Source organism: Mandrillus leucophaeus, unplaced genomic scaffold (assembly GCF_000951045.1).
Source record: "Mandrillus leucophaeus isolate KB7577 unplaced genomic scaffold, Mleu.le_1.0 Scaffold159, whole genome shotgun sequence".
Lineage (NCBI taxonomy): Eukaryota > Metazoa > Chordata > Mammalia > Primates > Cercopithecidae > Mandrillus > Mandrillus leucophaeus.
Window position 1 is genome coordinate 56,466 of NW_012101576.1, and position 6,608 is coordinate 63,073.

Consider the following 6,608-nt stretch of genomic DNA (forward strand, 5'->3'; position numbering starts at 1 on the left):
ATGAAACAGGGACTATCACTAGAGAACTTGCAGATAAGAAAAGGATAATAAAAGAATACTAAGGACAATGAAACACACATAGATTTGACACCTTAGATCAAATGGACCAATTCCTTGAAAAACACAAACTATCACAACTCACCTAATATGAAATAATTTTAATAGTCCTATTACAGCTAAAGGATTTGGGCAATATATAGAATTCAGCAGTACATATATATTAAAAAAAAAAAAAACTGGCCGGGTGTGGTGGCTCACACTGTAATCCCAGCACTTTGGGAGGCGGAGGTGGGTGGATCACCTGAGGTTGGGAGTTCGAGACCAGCCTGACCAACATGGAGAAATCCCATCTCTACTAAAAACAAAATACAAAATTAGCCAGGCATGGTGCCGCATGCCTGAAATCCCAGCTACTCGGGAGGCTGAGGCCGGAGAATCGCTTGAACTTGAGAGGCAGAGTTTGCAGTGAGCCGAGATCGCACCATTGTACTCCAACCTGGGCAACAAGAGCGAAACTCCATCTCAAAAAAAAATAAAACAGAAAAACAATTTATAACCAAGCAGAGTTTATTCCAGCAATGGAAGTCTGGTTCAATTTTTTAAAATCAGTGTAATCTACCATATTAATAAGCTAGAGAGGAAAAATCACATGATCATATCAATTGATACAGAAAAAGCATTTGAAAACAAAATCAACAATGATTCATGATAAAAATTCCCAGAAAAGTAGGAATACAGGGGGAACTTCCTCTATTTGATAAAGGACAGCTACAAAAACCCCCACAGCTAATATTATTATACTTAATGATAACAGATGGAATGCTTTCCCGTCTAAGATCGGGAACAAGGCAAAAATGTCCACTCTCAGAAGTTTTATACAACATTGTGCTGGAATTTCTAGTTGGTGAAATAAGGAAAGAAAATAAAAGAAAAAGTATATAGATCAGAAAGGAAGAACTGAAACTGTCCCATTTGCAGAAGACATGATTGGCTATACAGAAAATCCCAAGGAATGCACCAAAAACTCCTAGAACTTACAAATGAGTTTAGCAAGGTCACAGGACATAAGATACACCTACAAAAATCAGTTGTATCTCTCTATACTAGCAATGAACATGTGGACACAGAAATAAAAATACAATACCATTTGCAATCACTCAACAAAAAGTGGTTGGGTGTAAATCTAATAAAACATGTATAGGACTTAACATGCTGAAAGCTACAAAACATTGATGAAGGATGTCTAAGATATAAAGAAAGAGGAGACACAACATGTCCATGGATGGAAGACTCAGTCTGGCCAATTTGCTCCAGATTTAGACACATGTTTAAAGTAATTTTTATCAAAATCCCAGTAAGTAAAATCCCAAAATATATACACACAAGATTATTTTAAAATGTATATGGAAAGGCAAAGGAATTAGAATAGCTAAAACAACCTTGAAAAAGAAGAAAGTAGAGGGAATCAGTCTATCCAATTTCAAGACTTCTTATATAGCTATAATAATGAAGACTGTGGGATATTGGCAGAGAGGTAGACACACAGATCAAGAACACACAGAATAAAGAACCCAGTAGACTCACACAAATATGGCCAGCTGAGTTTTGTCAATGGGGCAAAAGCAATTCAAGGAGGAAAGATAAGTCTTTTCAACAAATGGTACTAGAACAATTAAGCATCCATGGGTAAAAGAAACAAACAACTGGCCAGGTGTGGTGGCTCATGCCTGTAATTCCAGCATTTTGGGAGACTGAGGCAGGTAGATTCCTTGAGGTCAGGAGTTCAAGACCAGCCTGGCCAAAATGGCAAAACCCCGTTTCTACTAAAAAAACAAAAATTAGCCATGTGTGGTAGTGCATTCTTGTAATCCCAGCTACTTGGGAGGCTGAGGCATGAGAATTTCTTGAACCCAAGAGGCGGAGGTTGCAGTTTGAGCCTAAATCAGACCACTGCACTCCAGCCTGGGCAACAGAGTGAGACCCTGTCTCAAAACAAAACAACAAAAAAAAACAAAACAAAACAGTAAGGAACATCCACCTAAGTCTCATGCTTTATGGAAAAATTAACATGGGTCACACAATTAAATATCAAATGTATAACCGAAACACTTAGAAAAAATGGAGAAAATCTTCAGGATCTAGGGCTAAGCAAAGAGTTCTTAAACTTGACAACAAAAGCATCATTCATTTTTAAAAATTGATAAATGGGATTCTTTAAAATTAAAGAGTTTGCTTTTTGGAAGATGTTGTTAAAAGGGTAAAACGATAAGCTATAAAGTGGGAGAAAATATTTGCAAACCATATATCTGACAAAGGATTAGTATCTTGAATATATAAAGAACTCTTGGCTAGGCATGGTGGCTCATGCCTGTAATCCCAGCACTTTGGGAGGCCAAGGCGGGAGGATTATTTGAACCCAGGAGTTCAAATAGTGAGACTCTATCTCTACAAGAAGTAAAACAAACCAAAACAAAATTAGCCAGGAGTGGTGGCACACAGCTATAGTCCCAGCTACTTGGGAAGCCGAGGTGGGAGGATCACATAAGCCCAGGAGACTGAGGCTACAGCAAGCCGTGATTGCACCACTGCACTCCAGCCTGGGCAAAAGAATTAGACCTTGAAAAAAGCAAGCCTCTCAGAACTCTAAACTGCAAAACAGCAAGCAACATAATTATAAAATACACAACAGACATAAGCATTTCACAAAAGAGCATATATGGATGGCAAATAAACACATGAAAAGATGTTCAACATTAGTAGTCAATAGGAAAATGCAATTTAGAACCATAGTAAGATGTTATTACACACCTATCAGAATGAATAAAATAAAAAATCATGACAATATCAAATGCTGGAGAGCATATAGAGAAATTGTATCACTCACATATTGCTGGTGGGAATTAAAAATATACAGCCACTCTGGAAAACACATTGGCAGTTTCTTAGAAAACTAAATGTTCAACTAACAAGTGTCCCAGCAGTTGCACTCTTGGGCATTTATCCCAGAGAAATGAAGCCTTATATTTACACAAAACTCTGTACACAAATTTTTTTCGAGACAGAGTTTCACTGTGTTGCCCAGGCTGAAGTGCAGTGGTATGATCATGGCTCACTGAAACCACCTCCTAGGATCAAGCAATCCTCCTGCCTCAGCCTCCTGAGTAGGGTCTGCAGACACGCACCACCATGCTTGGCTAATTTCTTTATTTATTTAGTAGAGACAAGGTCTCACTATATTGTCCAGGCTGGTCTAGAGCTCCTGAGCTCATGAAATCTTCCTACCTTGGCCTCCCAGAGTGCTGGGACTTACAAACATGAGCCACCATGCCCAGATACACATGTTTATAGCAGTTTTATTTGTAATAGCCAAGGACTAGGAAACAGCCCAGATGTCCCTGACAAGGTTAAACAAACTGTGGTATATCCATGCCATATATGGAATACTACTCAGCAATAAAAAAGGAGCAAACTATTGATACAGGCAACAACTTCCGTGAAATCTTCAGAGAATTGTGAAGAAAAGCCAATCTCAAAAGGTTATGTGCTGTAGGATTACATTTGTATCATGTTCTTGAATGACAAAATTACAGAAATGGAGAACAGATTTGTGGTCACCAGGGGTAAAGGAGCGGGTAGGCAAAGCATGAGCAGGAAGCGGTTGTGACTAAGAAAGGGCAACAGGAGAGATCCTTGTGGTGATGGAAACGTTTTGTGTCTCGGTTGTATCAATGTCAATATCCTTTCTGATTGTGATGTCATACGGAACACAGGTTTGCAAGATTTTACCATTGGGGGAAACTGAGTATAGGGCATGTGAGATTTCAGTGCAAGAGAATCTACAAATATGTCAAAATAAAAAAGTTTAATTTTTAAAAAGTGACAAAAGTATAAACACAAAATTTAGGATAGTCAGATGGGGGAAAAGGCGCTGGAATAGTGAAGAGAACAAAGGTAAATAAAAGGGATTGTCGGTGTTCTGATTCTTGGATTAGGTGATGGGTTTAGAGATGTCTGTTATATTATCAACAAGCAAATGAGTGATAAATAAACACAAGAAGTACATTAATGAAACAACGATGTCAGAGTATCAGGAACCAAGGATAAAGGTTAATTCAATTTTGCCTACATGAGGTCTGTTAGAGGGAAATAACAACCTGGCTCTGCTTTTTTTGAAAAGAAGACTGAGACGCTAATTTTTTTTTTCCTGAGACAGAGTCTCTGTTGCCCAGGCTGGAGTGCAGTGGCGTGATCATTTCCTCCAACTCCTGGGCTCAAGCGATCTCCTGCCTCAGCCTCCCAAGTAGCAGAGACTACAGGTGTGTGCCAATTTTTTGTAGAGATGGGGTCTCACCATGTTGCATGGCTGATCACAAACTACTGGGCTCAAGCAATTCTCCTGCCTGAGCCTCTCCAAGTGCTGGGATTACAAGCGTGAACCACTGGCCTAAGGCTCTTTCTGCCCTAAACTATCAAAGAGCACGGGCTATTGTTAAGAAAGAAAAGAGATTTCTTGAAACAGCCCCAGTCATCCACTTTGAGTGTTAGGAGGACCACCAAAGTTGTTAGTGTCTTTCTAAGAAAATCTGCTGTCCGTAGAAGTCATTCGTGGTTTTATTCATTCAGCAGATGTGTGACCAGAATTGTGAACTCAGCTCTGTGCCAGGCACAAGAAGTTGGAAATGGATCCAAGGAAATGCAAATTAGTTGTAGGTGGTAGTAGGTCCTACTGGAAATGAGTGAAATTATTTTTTTAAGTACATCACAAATGACACGTATCTTATTCATAGTTTAAAACAGAATAATGAGCAACCTCTTCAGATACTACACTACTATAATTCCTATGGTGTGACATCACTTAGGGCTTCAGTAGAAACCAGCATTGCACGACTTTAGCAAAAACACGTTTTTGCTAGGCACCTCTCCCTTAGAAACAAAATTGGGGGAAATAAGAACAAATAAGTTATTGCTGCGTGCGGTGGCTCATGCCTGTAATCCCAGCACCTTGGGAGGCCGAAGAGGGTGGATCTCTTGAGGCCAGGAATTCGAGATCAGCCTGGCCAACACGGCAAAACGCTGTCTCTACCAAAAATACAAAAATTAGCCAGGCGTGGTGGCATGCCCCTGTAATCCCAGCAACTCAGGAGGCTGAGGTACAAGAATCACTTGAACCTGGGAGGCAGGGGCTGCAGTGAGCCGAGATCCCACCACTGCACTCTAGCCTGGGCAACAGAGCAAGACTCTGTCTCAAAAACAATATAATGATAATTGCTTAATTTTTGAATGAAGTATGCCACCATGATGCATGTAGAAATCATTAAACATTCTCATGTGTGCTTTGATAGTATGTGCTGAACCTCTTTTTGGGGTAACTCTTCTACTAATCCAAATGTTATTTACTGCAACATGACTATGTATTCATTACTGACCAATTAAAACTTTATTAAGTGCATGCTCTGCCTGAGTTTGAATCTCAGCCCAGTCACTTCTCTGGGTAACCTGGGCAAGTTTCTTAAATTGTCTGTGCTTCAATGCCATCATTTCTAGTGCTGGTTATTACCACAGCTAGCACTGGGTTGGGAAGGGCCAGCTTAATGAAGACATTGCTTTTTCCTCATATGGTTTGTAATCTGGGAGGAGGAGACAGATTTGTAAATGAGGAGTGTGTGTGTGTGTGTGTGTGTGTGTGTGTATATAAAAATAAAAAATACAAAATCTGGAAGGATGCACACCAAATTAATGACCAGGATTGAAAGTGATGATCATAGCTGGGCACGATGGCTCACCCCTGTAATCCCAGCACTTTGGGAGGCTGAGGCAGGCGAATCCCTTGAGGCTAGGAGTTCGAGACCAGCCTGGCCAACATGGTGAAACCCCGTCTCTACTAGAAATACAAAAATTTAGCCAGGCTTGGTGGCGGGCGCCTGTAGTCCCAGCTACTCAGGAGGTTGAGGCATGAGAATCGCTTGAACCCGGGAAGCAGAGGTTGCAGTGAGCTGAGATTGCACCACTGCACTCCAGCCTGGGCAACAGAGTGAGGCTCCATCTCAAAAAAAGAAAAAAAAGTGCTGATCACTTTCAATTTATCTGTAATAAATTCAATTTTATTCTGGGAATGCATTAATATATTTATTTTTAAAAAATGTTTTCTGTACTTGTTTCCTTCACATATATTTCTTATTAAATAAAAACAAAAATTTTAAAACTTTACAACAAAGTAGAGTAATGGAAAAAAGAAATATGTGGTTAATTCTACCTGATTGTCAAGGAAAAGCTTTCTGGAAGGAGAAATGTTGAAGCTACTTCTTCTTGAAGGAGGAGTACATGTTCATGAAGCCAACTGAGTTAGGGGTGGGGAAGGGATAAGCGCAGAGAAAAGAAGAGGGACCGAGAAAAACAAAAGCCATATAGAGTAGAGACATCTTGGTGTGGTCTGGAGGTTCCCAAGCAGTCGTTCTATTTCATGAGCATGAGGGTGAGGCGAGTCAGGGGAAGGGAAAGTCTCTAGAGAAAACCCTGGAGGCCAAGCAGAGCTGCTGGGCTACATCCTGGCGACAAACGGGGAGCCATGGAAAGGTTTTAAACTCTGGAGTCACATGACAAATTTGGGA